At 37.4% G+C, this 19189-nt stretch overlaps 1 protein-coding gene across 4 annotated transcripts in view; it reads left to right on the plus strand.

The window, feature by feature from the left end:
• The window catches only part of SSH2 (slingshot protein phosphatase 2), a 223431-nt gene that overhangs the window by 124734 nt on the left and 79508 nt on the right, over nucleotides 1-19189 (plus strand). The window lies entirely within an intron of this gene.

Consider the following 19189-nt stretch of genomic DNA (forward strand, 5'->3'; position numbering starts at 1 on the left):
TCGGAAAGTTTGCTTTACAGCAGTCGCGTTCCCCAGCATCCTGGCAAGCAAGCGAGGGCGAAAATGCACCCTGCGTGCTTGGAGGTCTCGGGGCGCCCGGGGGCGGTCGTGGGGTGGAGGTGTGGGGTAGTTATTGGAGGCAGAAAGTGTCCCCAAGGGGTGAGCGGACAGAAGAATCCTTGGCGAGAATTTTGGTAAACTTTGAGGGAATCTGAAAGTAGGCTCGTCCCAGGGAAGTTGTCTGTGGTGACCGAGTGACAGCCGAGCTGTGTGGCACTCGGGAGACTCGGGGTGAAGGGCCATCTGTAGATTCTGAACCGCCAGCCGGAAACGCTAGCACTCCCTTGAGGGTCCTGGATCAAGCCCGCCTGTTCTGTTTTCTAGTTTCAAATAAGTTTGTATGTGACCATAGGTTTCTGGTGTAAGCCGTTCACACAAAGGCAGTCAGTTCATTCTTTGCTCCCGCTGGTTGTAGTCTGGAGTTATTTCAGAAAACTGTATTTCGGTAGTTTGGCTGTTGTTTTTTTGGGGTTTTTTTGTTTGTTTGTTTGTTTCTTTTTGTCTCCCCGTTGATAATACGTGCTCACAACCCAAGCCTGCATGTATGTACACCTTCATACACTGAAGTGCAAGATTCAGGCACATCTTTAAATCATTTTTAAAGTCCCTATGTCGAGTTGTTGTCCTTCCTTTTTACATTTGTGGTTTAGCCATTTCTGAGAACTCTGCAGAAGCTTGTGGTTAATCTCACCTCCTAGTTATAAAGTGCAAAACGGAGGGACTCCTGTCTATTCAAGTTGCATTCTTAGACCCGTGGAGTGGTTTAGGGTTACTTTAGATAGCAGCAGTTTGGTCTTCAGAGTGGCTTCTGGAGAGTCACCTACTGAGGTTTTTCCAGACTCCTAGCATTTCAGCAATCCTTCTGTCTTCCTCCCAGGTCAGCACTGAAGAACTTTTTAATTTAATGTCCAACAACAGAAACTTTCTATTATCTCTTATTAAAGGTCCCAACAGTAGCATGTAAAATGATTTTGTAGCTAATCATACATCTACTTTATCATTTTAATTAATGGTTTGCACGCTTACCAAACCAAATTAAACTCATTTGAGTTTCAGCTTTTTCCTTTTGTATAGATTCATGGTGGAGCTCCTAAAAAAATAGCGCCCCCCTCCCAAAAAAAATGGTTTTTACTCCTCGGTACTGTAAACTACCGAATTAAATCAACTGCTTGTTTGTATTTTCTCGTAAAGAAAAAGGACAAATGGAGTGAAAGAGGAGAAAAAGAGTGAACAATCCGAAACTGGATAACCAATGTCAAAATAATAGTATTAACAATACTTTAAAAAGAAAAAGGGCAGTGGGAGCAACCCACATGTCCATCAGTGGATGAATGGATAAACAAAATGTGGCATATAATACAGCTGACTATAATTCAACCTTAAAAAGGAAGGAAATTCTGACATATGCTATAACATGGATAAACTTGGATGGATTCTATTCTAAGCGAAATAAGCTAGTGACAAAGAATAAATACTGTATGATTCCACATATCTGAGGTACCTAGAGTAGTCCAGTTGCCAGGGGTTGGAGGAGAACAGGAAGTTTGTGTTAAATTGGTACAAAGTTTCATTTGAGGAAGAAGAAAAAGTTCTGGGAATAAATGGTGGTGATGGTTGCACAACAATGGATATATTTAATGCCACTGAACCGTACGTACAATTAAAAATGGTTAACATTGGCAAATTTTATGTATGTTTACAATTTTTAAAATGATTAAACAGAATTTAAAAGGCAGAGCTTCTAAGCTTTGTGTGTGTGTGTGTTTTGGTTTTTTTTTTTTTTGGAGGGAGAATGAGTTTTGAATCTTGCTTCCTAGTGTAATCAAATAAGTGCAGATTTCTTTTCCTACTAATTAGTGTCTTTGGGTAAGTCATTTGACTTTTGTTATTTCCACTGCAAAAAGTGGTTTTGTTATTTCCACTGCAAAAAAAACAGTGGTTGCTACCCTAGAGGATCATAAGAGATCATATGTACAATAATATTTTGCAAACTATAAATGCCTGCACAAAAAATGAGTTAACTGAAATTAAACAATAACTAATAGCTGCCATGTACTGACCACTTATCACTGTGCAAAGATTTAATGTATATCATCTCATTTAATCATCACAGCAACGCTATGAACTTATTTGTTCTCTTTACAGATAATGAAGCTGAGGCTTAGAGAAGTTAAGTAATTGCTCAAGCCCATATAGCGTGTAAATGACAAAACTGTCCTTAGAATCCAGATCTGTTTCCTGGGCAAGTGCTGTTAACCACTATAAAAAGGATATTCTGTCTTAGTAGTTTCAAGGTCATTTTTGAAACTTACACTCTTAGGAATTATCTTTAACTGCTGACATCTTCAACTTAGTAGCAGAAAACATATTTGCTATACTAAGAATTTTGCTTCTAAGGTAGAGACAGTGTTTTAAAGGTTTGCAGAATATTTCATTTTTGTTTCTCTTTTACCACATTTTTTTCTTAAGAGACTTGCTAGTGTCCTAATATTCTCTTATTCTAAAGTGTATTTATTAGTATTGCTTTGGCCATCATTTTAATTTAGCATTTGTAGTCTTGCCCAGTTAGTTCATCATCATTTAAACATCTTTTGGGATCATTCTGAATAAAACCCTAAATTTTGTTAACTTAAACATACGCATTTTTGGCACCTAATGCAGTTCTTAATTTGGAGTTCATGGTCACCAAGAGTTCTATGGATTGGCTCAGAAGGTCAATGAACTCCTTACGGTTATGTGAAAATGTTGGGTGGATAAATACATTTTTAAAGCAGATTCCCAAGTCATGGGATCTCATCATGGAAGGTTAAGAATCTCTTTCCTAAAGGGAAGTATTGTTTCTAAGGCCTGATACTGTAAAACTCAACTGGTGTGAACATTTCCCTGTGGTGCCAGATACGTAAATAGCAATGACTGGTGTGAGCAACTGAAAGATTAAGACTTACCGTCCCAAGTGAAGACAGACTCAGAACATTGTAAACGTATGTTTGACACATAAGTACTCTTAGCCCAGTGGTTCTCTTGTCCCTGCTGAGGACCCACTCAGAAGAGCTGTTTTTCCTTTTCTCCTTTGCTGCCTCAGATTTGCTGTGGGTTTAGAAACCAAATCCTGTGAGAACTGTGTCAGTGAAAAGGCCAGATGAGATCCTAGGTGCTCTCCTATAGGGAAAGTTCATGACCTTTAGAATATGGCCTTGGGAAACCTATTTTGGTGACTTCCCAGGCTCGCGGTAATTTCTTGGCTTTTAACTGTTATGTACTATACAGTTGAAATTAGAGAAAAGCTGGGGTATTACTGTATTTTATTGGGAATTATATTGCCAGTTTTAGATTAAGTTCTCACTCTGCCAAGTGTGGTGGTGGTTTTGACATATCAGTGAAGAACATTAAGTGGTTGAATTCACTCCAGAAACAAAGAATGGGTACTGTCATAAAGGTGTTAACCCTATGAGAAAAAAATATGTGAGTAACCCAGAGCACCATCTAATCAAACTTCAGGAGTCTTGGATCAGACTGTTCAAATGATCGTGAAAAGTTCCATTCCCTTTAAGAGTCTATACATACTTTGTAATAAAACAGAATTCTGAATTTCTGAAAAATAAGGGAGCCTGTGTCATTTTTAGAGTGCCAACATTCAATCCCTGAGAAGTGGTCGCTCAGCAAGGGGGCAAGGCTTGTCTACTGTTACTGTTACATGCGAAACAAATAGCTTATCAAAAAATAGGTTGGAAGAGCATTTGAGATCTTGCTCCCCTGCATATGTCATCAGTTTGGCTCAAATAAACTTATAAAGTTTCAAAAAAAAAGAAAAAAATGGGTGGCTATTTTGATGTCCTAAAAAGTTCAGTGAAGGATCAAGAATTATTAGATAAAATGCAGGCAAAAGCTACCATTAAAACAATGTTCCCATTATGAAAACCTCTGATCAAAAATCTTGAAACTTAGGTACTTGAGAGATTGCTTGATTTGTTAATGAGGTTACCTTGAGCTTTTATCCTTGACCTCAAATACTTGTATTTATTTACTTGGTTTCATATGTGAGTTTGATTTCCTAGCTGCATATCAATGCTTTCTAAAGCTTAAAGCTCAGCAACAAAGGAGCATATTGAGATGGTTATCCAAAATGTACCTTTTCATGAAATTGAAAAGTGGAAACAGTTTTATTTTTGTGTTAAGTAATAATATTACTCCTGTTCTTTCAATTTTGCTCTATAGTTATCCAAGTGATTTCACATGTGCTCATCTCTGAACTTAAGCTTGCATCAGAATCACCTAGACAGCTTATTAAATTTAAAACACCAATTGCTGCTCACACCTCCAGAGTTTCTGATTTTGTAGGTCGGGGGTGGGCCTGAGAATTTACATTTCTAACAAGTTCCTAGATGACGCTGATGCTGCTGGTCCAGCGACCATACTTTGGGGACCATGCCCTTAAAGTATTTCTCTGAGGCATATTGGGCAAATTGTCATCCACATTTTGCAGAGTAATAAACCAAAAAATCAAAATCGTGAAGCGTTTTTTTTTCTTTTTTGCACAGGGATTACATGATTTGTTATTGGTAGAACTAAACTAGAACCAGCATTTCCTATCTTCTAATGCAGAGTTCTTAAGATCTGCACTGGAAGTCCTGAGATGTGTGTGTGTGTCTGTCTTTCTTTGTATACATAAGAACATTTCTTTAGATAAATTTCTAGCAGTGGAATTTCTGAGTCGCACAGTATGTATATGTTAAAAATTTGATACATCCTGCCAGATTGTTTTTTAAAAAGGCTTTGCCATTTTGTTCTTAACGAGCTGTAAGAATATATACATATCTTTCCCTGTACCTTCACCAACCCTGGTAATATTAATAATGATATTAAGTAGCAGTTAATATCTTACAGTGTGCCAGGTATTGTTTTGAGCCCTGTGCATATTACCTCATTCTCTCAACAGCCTTATGGTTAGATATTACCCTCAAGTACAGATAAGAGGCACAGAGATGTTGAGTAACTTGTCTAAAATTACACAGCCGGGATACGCACGCAGGCAGTCTCACTCAGGGCCCCTGCTCTTAAATACTGCTCTATTTGCAATTCCCTTATTATGATAGAAGTTTAGCATTCTTTTATATTTTCATTGGTCTTTTTTATTCTTCTTCTGTGATTTGCATGCTTGTACTTATGACCATTTTTCTTTTTGATGTACTTCGTATATTCTGAATATGTGAAAAAAATACTTTCTACCACTTTATTGCATGTCTTTAATTTTGCATCTTGTTATAAAAGTTTTTCATTTTTATGTAGTAAACTCTTAACATTTTCTCTCATGATTTCAGAATTTTGTCTCTTGCTTTAAAAAACCCTTCCCACCCACTCCCAAGATTATAAAAGTATTCTTTTATATTTTTTCTAATATGTCTATACTTTGAAAATACTTCACTCTTTGAAACATCTGGAATTTATCTTTATTTATAGTGTGAAACAGGAATCTAACTTTACCTTTTTCCAAATGGATAATCAGTTATTCAAATATCATTTAGTCTATTCCCACCTCACTGATTTGAAACGCTACACATATTATATATTAAATTCTAATAGATACTTGGGCTCTGCTTCTATGCCGTAAGTTCTGTTAATATGTTTTTCTGTTCATACACTAATACCATACTATTTTACTTAGTACAGATTTAGTGTTTGATACCTTGTATAGCAAGGCCTGCTACCTCATTATTATACTTTTGTAATGTGTTAGTTATTGCTTAGTATATTTTCCAAGGAAGTCTTAGAAACAGCTTATCAATTTTCACTTTTAAAAATCCTGTTGGGATTTTGATTGAAATTGTAATGAATTAGTTTTGGAGAGAATTAACAGCTTTACAAAATCAACCTTCCCACTAAGGAATGTGATATGTGTGTCTATTGATTCACTGTGTTTAAAATGTCCTTCATTTAAATGTTACACTTTTCCTCATATAGTAATTAGCACTTTTCTTCTCATTCATGAGTGTTTCCTCAAGTTTTTATTGCTCTTGTAAATGAGTTCTTCTTTCCCATGACATTTTCTGGTTAGTCGGTCACTGCAGGTGTTAAATAAAACGGAAACTATTGCGCCTTTTTTTTTTTTTTTTTTTTTTTTTTTTTTTTAATGAGACCACCTTGCTGAACTCTTACTTGGTCCTAATATCTAATAGATTTTTTTAGTTGATTTTCTTGACTTTTCTATGTGGATAATAGTATCATTTGTAAATGAGTTTTGCCTCCTGGTTATAACTCATTGCTTTGGCTAAGGCACTAGTGTAATATTAAATAGTAGCAATGCTGATAGTCTTATCTTGTTTTCCATTGTGAAAGGAATGTTTTCTATGTTTTGTAAATAGGCATATTGTGTGCTATAGGTTCTGGCATAGACCATTTATCAAGTTAAGGGCATTTCCTATTCCTAATTTAAAAAGATTTTTACATTACATATAGTTATTGAATTCCATTGAATGCTTTTTGGACGTCTACTGGAATGTATTTTTTTCCCTCCCATTACTGGTAATGCAGTGACTTATATTGAGTTGCTAAAGTTGAATCATGCTTACACACTGTTTGCATTATTTAACACATCGTTGAATTTGGTTTACTGTTATTTAAGGTTTTTGCACTCAAGTATTGTTGAATCTTTGGTGCTATCTTTGTCCAGCTTATATCTGGTTTGTGGAATGATTTAGGTGTAGCTTTCCATCTTTTTCTAGCTCTGAGACAGTTGCTTAGCAGAAATTATCTGTATTTTAAAAACCTAGAACCAAGGGATCATACTCCAAGTGTTATAATTTTATGATGATGATGATTATTTTTTGCCTTTCCAGTTTCTTTATTTCCTTGTTCTCATTGAACAAGCGTAATTGTCCATGGTACTTTTAAAATCTGCATCTTGTCCTCTGCAAAAATAGGCAAATATAATTAGAATAGTTGATAATTCAGTGATTAAACCAGGCATTTATTTATGATTTAAAGGCTTTTTTTCTCTGGTTGGTAAAGAGACTAATATTAGTATTTAAAAGAGACATGAGATGTCTCTCTGATTTTAAATTAATACCAACGGTTTTTGTGGTTATTTTTGATGCTTGAATAGAGAATGCAGCCTTAAAATGTGGAACGTTTTTTAAAGGGTGATCAAATAAGTTTTACATCTGGTGCATCTTCTAGGCGTTATGGCCTTCAAATATGAAGAAAAAGTTAATGATCCACTGTCAGCATATAAAGGTGCATTTGTGTTTTCATAAGCAGTGATCACCTTGTATGGCTTCATCCCCACTTGTGCTTGTTTGAAGTGAGTAGAGCAGTGATTGGCTTGGAACCCAAAGGGGAGGGGTGAGAAGAGAGCTCTCAGCTTTGGCCTCATCGGAGCCATGCTTTTAAGAGTAAATCTGCACAATGCAGGGGAACAAGAACAATCAGGTTGTGATGTGCTCAAGTCAGAACTTCTTTTTGATCAAACTAGAGTGGATGTTTTTTCTAAATGACTGCTCTCTGGCTTGTGTAGTCACTCCTGAAATTAGGCAGCCTCTTTAGACTACGCTGAGAAACCACTGCTCTAAGCCAAATAACTAAGGATGTTGTCATTCTGTTTCTAAGAGCTGTAGACCTTGGAGTAATAGAGAGCCTTCTACAGATTATGTTGCTCACATTTCTTCTTGGGTCTCTCCAGTAAAGTGAGTCCTCTTAATTACTATACGTTAAACTACCTTGGGCCTAAAGAACAGTGGTGTAGATGCAATCACATGATGTTTCTTAATTCGTAAGGTGAAAGCAAAAAAAAAAAAAAAAATTAAAAAATTAAAAATGTTAGTATGCTCACTACTTGAAGATAGGGTTAGTTAGCTCTGTGTGTTGAATGAGGCAGGACGTTGCTGCCACTAACATCATTAGGTTTAACTTGAAGACATGTGCTAAGGACATCATGGCCTTTTTCTGTGTTCCTGTGACTTGGAAAGAATGTAGCAAATGATTTATAAATAGATTGCTAGTGTTGTACACCACGGGCAAATTTGGGCTCACTTCCTTTGTTGCAGGTTGTGTGAATTGAGCAACGCTTGTTTTCTGCATTAATCTGTTTTTAGAGGGGTGTGACCCTTCTTTTAGTAACCTAAGGGATTTGGCATTAGTTATGTCTATTAAAGCAACGGAATCCAGAGGCTTGAATTTACTCTCAGATAAAGAAAAAAAACCTCAGTATAAGCCTATTCTAGAGTAGTTTTTTAAAAAGTTGCAATAGTTTGGTTTTCCAGATATAGAAGACATAGAATAATTTGATTTTTTTGGGTGATGAGCTAGATGGTTCAAACTGTTGCTTATGTTTGTTTGGCGATAATATCTGCCTCATTTCAGAGAACTGTGGAGATCAAATGAGATAATAAGAAAACAAAAATTTCAGATGTCGTTGTTACTTTTACCATTTGTACTTAAATTAACACTTATTGATAAAAAGTCATATGGACCTGCAGGATCCATAACAGGAGATTTCAAACCCTGAGAATTTTAATTATGGCTTTTATATTGCTTATCTTCTGTAGTGTCTATATTCTTAAAAGTCTATGCCACATATTCTTCTATTTGCAACCCAAGAAACATTTTCAGCAACCTTCAGCACCTCACCGAAAGGCCGATTGGGTTTATGAGCTCAGCATTTTGCCCATGTGTCTCCTCTCTGCTGTCCTCTGAATTTTGTGTAATAAAAGCCAGTTGAGCACCAGGCGGGATTAATTGAATAAGAATGTTTCTGCTCTTTCTTCACTGATTTGAAATAAGTATCAATATAACAGAGTTTTCAAGAGAGATGCCATTTATTTGGGACTCACCTCTGTCCCAGGTATCTTTAAATTCTCCTGTTTCCCCTAAAATTAATATACCCAGTTTTCATAAACACCAAAAAATGTTTTCTTATTATTGTATCATCTTTATTTTTGTGGGGAGCTTTTAGTTTGAGAAGTTGGGGCATCTGTGGGAGATTTGAATTCTCAATGTAAATACTTCTTTGATGTCCCTTTGGCCAAGTTTGGTATAGATCATCCTGTCAGTTCCACCTCTGTGGTGCTCATCCCTCCCCCATAAAATCTCACACCCAATTCTTAGTATCAAATTTCTTAAATATTCTCTTTAAAAATTCTTAAAAGGTGTCTTGAGTCACGTATTCAGTATCTTCCTTGTCATTTGTTCCTGTGGCTAACAGTCATAGTCTGGTGTTTAGGTTGAAACAGACCGGAGTTCCAATCAGTTTCACCTCCTACAAACTGTGCAACCTTAAGCGTATTATACAGAACCACCATAAGCCTTAGTTTTCTCATCAATAAGATGGAGCTCATAATACCTATAAGGATTAAATGTAATATTTGTGAAGTACTGTTAATAGTAAACACTCAGTAATGGGTAGCTAATATTTTTGCTCTTTTGACATGAACCAAAGTATAGGTGAAAGAATTGGATTCCGGAGTGGTATGCCAGTCTGATGGCAAAAATTCTATTATTTGCATCATTGTCATAATTGCATCTATTCTGGGCAAAGGGTAGGAGATAGAAAAAATGCAAGATGGGTTCTGCAGTCAGGATGCTCGGTCTGTTTAGGATAAAGAAAGGTCAATAAAAGGATAAAGAAACACAATTTAGCACATGCCAAGTGCCAGATGAATGGTGCAATTGGTACTTCAAATATTCAGAGGACAGAAAGGTATTGTAAATGATCCAATTAAATTAGTATAGGCTTTATAGGAGTATGAATTGAGCTGGGACTCTGACCTTTATTTCTGACCCCCTTAAATGTCTTGATGTGTGTGAACAAAGGTAAAGGTATTTAAGTGGTGAGAGAAAAAGAAGGATCAATGTGGCAGATGTTGTGGCCATATTACAAATAGTTTTCAGTGAATGACTGCTACTAATCATTTGTGCTAAGAAGGGAATCTAGAAAAGCTTTTGTATATACCAGTGATGTTCTTTAGGAAACTGCTATGAGTATATTTTGGATATATCGTATGTGCAGAATTTTTATCAAGTTTTTTATCGAGTACCCTCTAAGTACACAGCACAGTAACCAGCATTTGCAGACTTTACGTAGCTTACTTAGGAAGGCTGCCAATTTTACAAGGCTGTTACTGATTCAGTACCAGTGGCTGGAAGCATAATGTGAAATCACCACAGGCAGTGTAACAGAAATCATTCAACTATCTGCTAGTGGCTTTATGGGTAAAAAAAAAGACAGAAAGCACATTCGAGTAATCCAAAGCAAAACCTTTCTCTGCTTCCTCCAGGTGCTTAGCTACTAGATATGGTTACATCAGCATCATGTGGTCGCAAGGTGGTTCCCATGGCTCAGAGGGCTTGTCGTATTTACTGTGGAGTGAGCTGTACGGGGAGGGGTGTGCTGGTTGCTGTTTTTCTTTGTTCTTACTGGCTTGGCTACCAGTTTAATGGCCTGGTTGCCAATTAATGGCTCAGCTTATTTAGTGTTCTCTAAGCGATTTCCAGCTCCTTATGTCTCAGTCAAATACATATGGAAACCATCCTGGTGGACGTAGGGGTCTTTTACGCAGATAGTAAGCCTACAGTTATACATCAATTAATAAAAATCAAGAACTCTATAAATGCCACGTTATATGAAACCCAAATCATAGTTTAATGATATTGATTCAAAGAAGAGTTGCTGCACCTACTAAAAACTTAACTGATAGTGCTTTATTCTGCTCTCCTGCACTGAGAGAAATGGCAAACTGAGACTACATAAGAGAAACTACATACGTATTTTCACTTAGTGATTCTAACTAAATGCATATAAACCCAGTGTAAATTTTTTTCAAAATTAAAGAATAACTGAAGATTATAGACTGGTAGCTCTCTCTGTAATTTAAAAGATTAAAAGCCTTTGTTGTTTTAATCATACATTTTTATTATCTCTTTGGGAGTACTTGAGTATATCTGCTGAGAACCCACTTTAGTCCTGGCTGTTACTAAATTGGGGGTGCTCTTCTTTGGTCGGTCTCAGTTATCATGGTAGTTCACTATGCCCACGTTACTGGAATTCTTGTTGTTTTGTTGCCATTTTAGATGCTTGGAGAAATTCTGAGCGAGGCTGTATGCCCTATTTGTCAGAAAATTCGAATATTTATTATGTTTTAAAAAAATAACCTCTAGTCTCCTCCTCAATTAAAATCAACTAATAAATACTGAATACCAGTATTCTTCTTTATGGCAATTTTACAAATCAGCTTGGGGGAAATTTCCAAATGGAGAATCCCTTTCACTTTAAAAACTTAAAAACATAAGGCAGAAACAAAACTGCCTTATGTACAGTATAGTTGATAATATCTCATTCTTTACTACCCACTCAGCTTAAAAGTGAACTTGTCCTGGGTGATTTGTTTTTTCATGGAACTGGTCTTACTGGTAATTAAAAGTCAACAAAGCAAAAAGTATTGATTGTTTTTAATATTTGTAGGTAATGCATGTTTATTATTTAAAAAACAAACAAAATATTGAGGCATTCCTCCACTCCACAAAAAGCATTACTCTTATTTTTATCTCCCAAAGATATTTACTGTTAACACCATCCAGACTTTTTCTATGTACATATATACCTTTAAAAATGAGATTGTCCTCTATCTACTGCTTTGTAATACGACTTTTTTCACTTAGCGTATTGGGAACATCCTGCCATTGTCGTGAAATGCATTTGTTTCATATTCTTTTCAAGAGTTAGTTTGTTTTCCCCAGAACTGATTCAAATTCTGCCCTATTGTTGCACATTTTAATTGTGTCCAGTTTTCTGCAGTTTGTTATAAACAAAGCCTCACTGAATGAATATCCTTGTGCACATGTCCCTAATGGAAATATCCTAAAGCTCACTTCTGGGATTGCTAGACCAAAGGGTATACGTACTTCTAGGTCTTTTGATACAGATTGCTAGTTTGCTCACCAGAAATGTTGTACCAATCTGCATTCCTGCCAGCAATTTCAGTAATTCATTTTCACAGTGCTCCTGAAATGATAAAAAGTAAAATCAAGGTAAACATGATTTTGTCCTTCAATTCATCAGCACTACTTGGAGACCCAGAAAAGTTGATCCTCGTTTGTCTTTCCTATGAGGAACCTGTTTCATACCTAAGCACTGATGGAAAACGCTTTAATATGTACGCTATTTGAATACAACTAATAGAAAGATGAAATCATAGTACAGTGATAAGATGAAGAAACTAATTATCCTGCTTATGAATTTACCTTCCCACGTTTTTATCTTAATCCAAAAACCCAGCCATTTTTGACTTAGAGAATTTTAGACCCAAATGATAAACAGACTCACCTAGGGTCCTGCAGCAAATTAATGCAGACCTTGAACAACATTTCATTGTTTTCTGCTTTGGAAGTGCTAAGCATCATTTCGATTTCCCATAGTGCCATCTTACTAGGGATACTGAAACTTAAAAAGATGGTCAGATCCATTACTTTGTTAATGCTTGTGACTATACTTACGAGATTAGAATTTCCTGATCCTGTTTATAGAAGGCAATGGGTTTATTTCTCAAAGTTGAGATTTACTTGTTAGGGAACAGGCTGCTTCAACATTCGAAACAAAACTTTTCATCTTTGAGGCTTTTCATGTTTGAGGCTATTAGAGGAGAAAGGAGAAAGAAGAGTGTGTATACTTATTAAAGCTATTAAAGAATCTTATTTCGAATGTCACTGACAGATCTAAACAGTATCCCGAGAGGCTTCTAAAAGAAAAAGGAAAAGATGGGAAAGAGAAAGGAGAGTTACAGTGCAGGCCACAGTGACATGCTGGCTGCACTAGTAATGCTTGCCTACCTCTATCTGAAACTGAGCTGCTTTCTTAATGAAGCTATGTGTTTAAATCAGGGGCAGAGAAAGTGTTTTCGGGTGAAGTTTCACTTTTTGTAGTGGCAGCAGTCCTGGACGCACTGCTGGAACAGAGAGGATGAGTTCAGCACCTTCTCTTCAGATCCTATCTCTACCCGCGGCTCCTCTCTTTTACATAGCAAGCCTTTGTTCGCTGGAGAGTGGACCTCTGTGGGTTGGCCGTCCAACTGCTGACAGAGACCAAAGGTGACTGATAAGGAGTCCAGAGGTCAGAATGGACTAGTGTGGGGTCATTCTGGCTTTAGGGAGAGAAAGCATCTTTTTGGCCTGCAGACATCAAAAACTGCATTGCTGCTTCAATTCATCAGCTTCAGCCTTTGAACTCCAGTCAACGAAAAAGCACCAGCTGTTTCTGCAGTCAGCAGGAGCAGGAAAGAAACAAAACGTTACTTAAAGGTTGTGATGTAACTGAGTGGGATTGTGTTAAGGACGCCAGTCCAGAGAGGGTTTCTGTGGCGATGTCACTATGCTTGATGTAAGATAGTAGATGTCAAATCAAAACCCAAAGATAACCCACAGTTTTGAGGGTCTTTGGTTGGGTTTCAGAATGGAAAGTCAGTTAGATTTGATTTAGGTATTTCACTGGCTAACTTCAGCTTTCTGGCCTGTTATTAGGATGTGATGAGGCACAGAGGAGGGAAGACAAACAACATTTGCGTTTCGAATTTGGGCTACTGCTTTTTAACTAAATTGATTTTTCCTAAGTATTCTTAAGAATTCCAGTACCACAGATATATCATCACCAACCTGATTCAAAGTCTCCTTTTTACTCGCTGTCCTTTAAGTGAGGGGGGTCCTTGTAGGCAGTTATTGAGACTATAAGCTATTGTCCTCGTCCTCTCATCTAGTGGGAAGATTGTGGACAGGACCGGCGACATAATTTTCAGGGCCCAGTGCAAAATGAAAATGTGGGGCCCCTAGTTAAAAAAGAATAAAATTTCAAAACAGCCACAGAAGAGCCTTAAACCAAGTGTGTGGCCCTTTCATCTGCTGACCCTGTGCCGCTGTACAGATCACGCACCCAGGAAGCTGGTCCTGGCTGTGTGATGGGAAATCAAATAGACCTGAAGCCATCCGAGCTTTACTGTTTATTCAATGTCTCTTTCTGAACCTGTTTTCTTTTCATTCTGTATCTTCCTATTCTGTCTTTTCCTGTTCTGTCCTACCTTTTCCTCAAAGGGGGAGAAGCTACAGCAAGAATTGGGAGTCTGTATACTTCTGCCCATAGCCCAGGTGAGCATATTTTGGAATAATATTTCCTTCCATTGGGCTGGTGGAACAGATGAGATTAGGATTCTCTTTTAGGAAAGGTAATTAATTGCTTTGGCTAAAAATGCAAACTCTGTGTCATAGTTTAAAAAATGCTTTCACAATTAACATGACATTTGATTCAAACAATTATACTTTTGAGGCCATATTTTACCCCTCGTTTTATAGATAAGAAAATTAAGCAGTTAAGAGGTTTTCTTAAGGTCAGCCAGCTGGTAAGTGAAGTTCAAGCCTATCGCTTCTAATGCTGTGCTGTCTGACTCCTTCATTCTGCCTCTATAGTTCTGCAAGACCAATGATAAGGTGATAGAATAACTTGCTTTCTCAAGATTGATCTGTCTTGCAGAATTTTCTGCCAATTTTCCAAGACTAACTGCTGGGATATAATCAATATTTGCAACAAGTTTTCACTTATTTCCTATAATCCTTGCAATAACCCTGTGTAGTAATACTTAGCTTCATTTTAAAGGAAAGAGATTGAGGTTCAGAGATTACATGACTTGCTTAAGCTTATGTAGTAAGTGCAAGAGCAGTGACTGAAATCCAAGTCCTCTTACTTTATATCCCATGCTTTTGCTGTATGCTGTGTTTGCTTCTAACTTCATATCTCTGCTTAGTAAATATCTATCCATTCATTTATTGATCACCTACAATGTTCTAGGCACTGGGAATGCTTCGGTGACCCAACAAGACTCAGCTCTTAGAACTTACACTCCAGAATGTAAAGAAGCAATTATAATTAGCATCTGATGATATGACTTATACAGAAAAAATATACAGATTTATACAGAAAAAATAAATGAGGACAAAAAGATGGAAAGTAAGCTGGGAGTAGAGGGTACCATTTTAAAGAAAATGATCAGGAAACTAATAAATTGTTGTTTGAACCTCAAACTGAAGTGTAGACATTTGGTGTAAATGTGTAAATCAATTTTTAAGTATAATAAATAATCTAAAAAATAATGAGGCCACTGCATTTATGGACATAATGGCAATAGATGAGGATTGTTAACTGATGTAAACATTAACCTTTACCTTTATAATAAGTTACACCTTGCATTTAACCTCTTTCCCAGGTAGTGTGGATTATAAAATCATAAGATTAATAAAGCTCTAAATCTAGTCACTTCATGTTGAATCACTTACCACATAAAGCAGTGTTTAATGTATTGGTGATCTTAGATTTCTCACACACTTAGAAAACAAGTACTGTAATAGCATAGTAAGTGAAATGGCATGCTCTGGGTAGTTGTTAAATTTTCTAGACGCTCCAACAGGATTATGACATGTAAAATCTCATTTGCTGGTCAGATTTAATTTTAATGACTTGCAAAATCTTGTTCAAAAATCCACGACTGTACTGAAATTCTGTTATATTTAGTATTGTAGAGCTTCAGTAAGTGAACTTTCACCTAATGCTTGGGAATCTTTATAATATAAACACGTTTCTTATAGAGGGATTTTTCAGAAGCAGGGAGAGAAGCAGGCAGTGATGGAGCAGGTAGAGGATCTTTTCATGGGAATGTGCCTGTTGGGAGCTTTAGAATGGCAGAGGCCGAAGTGTTAGTAGAAGATCCTTAGAACAGTCCTAACCCTTATCTAATGCATATGTGTTTCCTCTGGTTTCAAAGTTAAATCCAAGCATCAATCATTCAGTGTTGTTTACCTCTTGTTAAAGCGGCATTGTTATCTGCTAAACGATGAAGGGGGGAGTTGTGGGGAGGCTGTCCATTCCCAGCGGCCAGAGTTTCTTTAGGGCAGTTACCAGGTTCCTTTAATCCAGAGTTTTAGATTAAAGTTTGAGAATTTAATGACCTCATAAAAAAAGTGGGTATATTTATGATTAGTACTTCTTATTTTTTTTCCTAGGGGAAAAAACCCATAGCTTCCATCAAATTCTCAAAGGAATCTAATGACCTCCCCCCACCCCCAAATTAAGAACCATTTGCAACAACATGGATGGATTTTGAGATTATTATGCTAAGCCGGGGTGTCCAAACCTTTTTCAATGTTTTTCACCAAGGGCCATATGTGGTAAAATACACAAAACAGCCGGGCCACTCACTCGAGGTGAAGTACGTTTTGCCTCACCTGGTTTATTTAAGTAAACTAAATATATTTTTGGAATTTGCTGCGGGCCAATTAACAAAGGATTGCGAGCCACAGTTGGCCCGTGGGCTGCAGTTTGGACACCCCTGAGCTAAGCGAAATAAATCAGACAGAAGAATTCAAGAACCATGTGGTTTCACTGATATGTGGTGTATAAAACTGAAAACAACGAAAGAACAAGACAAATGAAGAAACAAAAACTCATAGACACAGACAATAGTTTAGTGGTTACCAGAGAGGAAAGAGGGAAGGGGGTGGTAGACGAGGATAAAAGGGATCAAGTATATGGTGATGGAAAAAGAACTGACTCTGGGTGGTGAAAACACAATGTGATACACAGATGATGTATTACAGAATTGTACACCTGAAACCTATGTAACTTCACTAACAGTTGTCACCCCAATAAACTTTATATTTAAAAAAACAAACAAACCTGGAATAGATTGTTTTAGGCATTTGACTTAGAAATTAAGTAAACTCTTTTTAAGCTTTTTGAGATTGATTTATCTATTTTCACTCATCATTTCCCTATTCTGAAAGATGTTGAGGTAACATTTTTGTCTTTATTGAGAAGGATCATGCAGCCTTTTGAATTGTCTCTCCCGTAATAATCTTGGAATAGATATTCCAAGAATGGTATTTGCTTAAGGAAAACTTGGAATGTTACAGTAAAGCCTGGATATTTGTGTCTTCATCAAATAGTCAGTACCTATGTGGTGACTGTAAAAAGAAGCAATATTGGGTAATGTATATCTGGTGATTTAAACCAGGAAGACAAAATGACTTAAAGTTGTTACTGTATTGAAGAAAAAGTTGAGAGGAATTAAGAGAATGTCTAATTGTTTTTCATCCAGATACTTATTAAATTAATGAGAAAGAGCTTGTTGGGAGGCCAGAGCCACTGCCATGGCTTACCCATTTCGTGTATTGAATGTGCGGTGTAATTCAGTTGTGCACCGAGAATCAAGAATTCTCCAATCAGGGCCAGCCCAGTGGCTCCGGCGGTTAGATCTCCATGCTCCTAACTCCAAAGGCTGCCGGTTCGATTCCCACATGGGCCAGTGGGCTCTCAACCACAAGGTTGTCGGTTCAGTTCCTCGAGTCCCTCAAGGGATGGTGGGCAGCGCCCCCTGCAACTAAGATTGAACACGGTACCTTGAGCTGAGCTGCTGCTGAGCTCCCGGATGGCTCAGTTGGTTGGAGCGTGTCCTCTCAACCACAGGTTGCCGGTTCGACTCCTGCAAGGGATGGTGGGCTGCGCCCCCTGCAACTAGTAACAGCAACTGGACCTGGAGCTGAGCTGCGCCCTCCACAACTAAGACTGAAAGGATAACAACTTGATTTGGAAAAAAGTCCTGGAACTACACACTGTTCCCCAATAAAGTCCTGTTCCCCTTCCCCAATTAAAAAAAAAAAAAGAATTCTCCAATCATTAAACCTCCTTTTAAGCTAAATTTCTGCAGCCTACCATGTGTAGTTATGAATTTTCAGAAGTGTGAGCCATCAAGTTTCATGTGCCACTTTCACTTTCTTGCCATCTCACATTATTTTCTTTAGGCCTTAATCCAGTGCCTGTTTGCTTTGGCCAAAAAAATTCTGGGTTTTACATATAAAGCCTTGAGAAAACTCAGACCAGTTTATCACTCTTAGAAATTAAATACCTTATTTAAAAAAAAGGGCTGGCCCAGTGGCTCAGGCAGTTGGAGCTCCGCGCTCCTAACTCCTAAGGCTGCAGGTTCGTGCTCCTAACTCCTAAGGCTGCAGGTTCGATTCCCACATGGGCCAGTGGGCTCTCAACCACAGGTTGCCGGTTCAAAGTCCCGCAAGGGATGGTGGGCTCCACCCCCTGCAACTAAGATTGAACAGGGCACCTTGAGCTGAGCTGACTCCCGGATGGCTCAGTTGATTGGAGCGCGTCCTCTCAACTACAAGGTTGCCAGTTCGATTCCTTGAGTCCTGCAAGGGATGGTGGGCTGTGGCCCCTGCAACCAGCAATGGCAACTGGACCTGGAGCTGAGCTGCACCCTCCACAACTAAGGCTGAAAGGACAACAACTTTAAGCTGAATGGCACCCTCCACAACTAAGATTGAAAGGACAACAACTTGACTTGGGAAAAAGTCCTGGAAGTACACACTGTTCCCCTTCCCCAATAAAATCTTTAAAAAAAAAAAAAAAAAAAAAAACAAACCTTATTTATCTTAGAATTTTTTCCCCAAGAATTTCTTCAGTTTTTCAGTTAATTGAGAATATTTATAGATATTTTTCATTAATTCGGGTTTTAATGCAGAGGAAACAGAAAATGGGGCTTTTCAAAAGTCACTCTTAAAAATAATTGAACTGTTTAGAAGTAAATATTGTTTAAATATGTTACTGTAGAAATGTTAAAATACATTATGAAGAGAAAAAAACAACATTCAAAATATTGCCTTTTTAGCATTAACTGTTAATCTGAAAAAAATGTAAAGCAGATTCCATAAGCCTCTTCAGTGACACTAGAAAAGCTTTGGGAAAACATCCAGCATCTGCTTATCTTTCCTGCAGTGGAAATGTTCCTAGTGGCAACGTGCAGTTTCCTTTGAATGAAGATAAACAGATTTCTATTTGTTATACTTCAGTTTCAAAAGTATGTTTACCACATTCTTTAAATTATTTAATTTTTTCTCCTGACAGTTGGGGAGGTACCAGAAACATCTGATTATTATTAGGGTTTTTTTAGCTCTTTCTGGAGGGCAACTATATTTTTCTTTAATCTGTTTTCCCCAGGCTCTTTCCTTTGATTCCAGATTTAAGGGCCACTTAGGAAATAGGTCCCCCCAAGCCGGTTCCCCCATTATATGTACTACCACATCCCTGACTCAGTTC

This window comes from Rhinolophus ferrumequinum, chromosome 21 (assembly GCF_004115265.2).
Source record: "Rhinolophus ferrumequinum isolate MPI-CBG mRhiFer1 chromosome 21, mRhiFer1_v1.p, whole genome shotgun sequence".
Classification (NCBI taxonomy): domain Eukaryota; kingdom Metazoa; phylum Chordata; class Mammalia; order Chiroptera; family Rhinolophidae; genus Rhinolophus; species Rhinolophus ferrumequinum.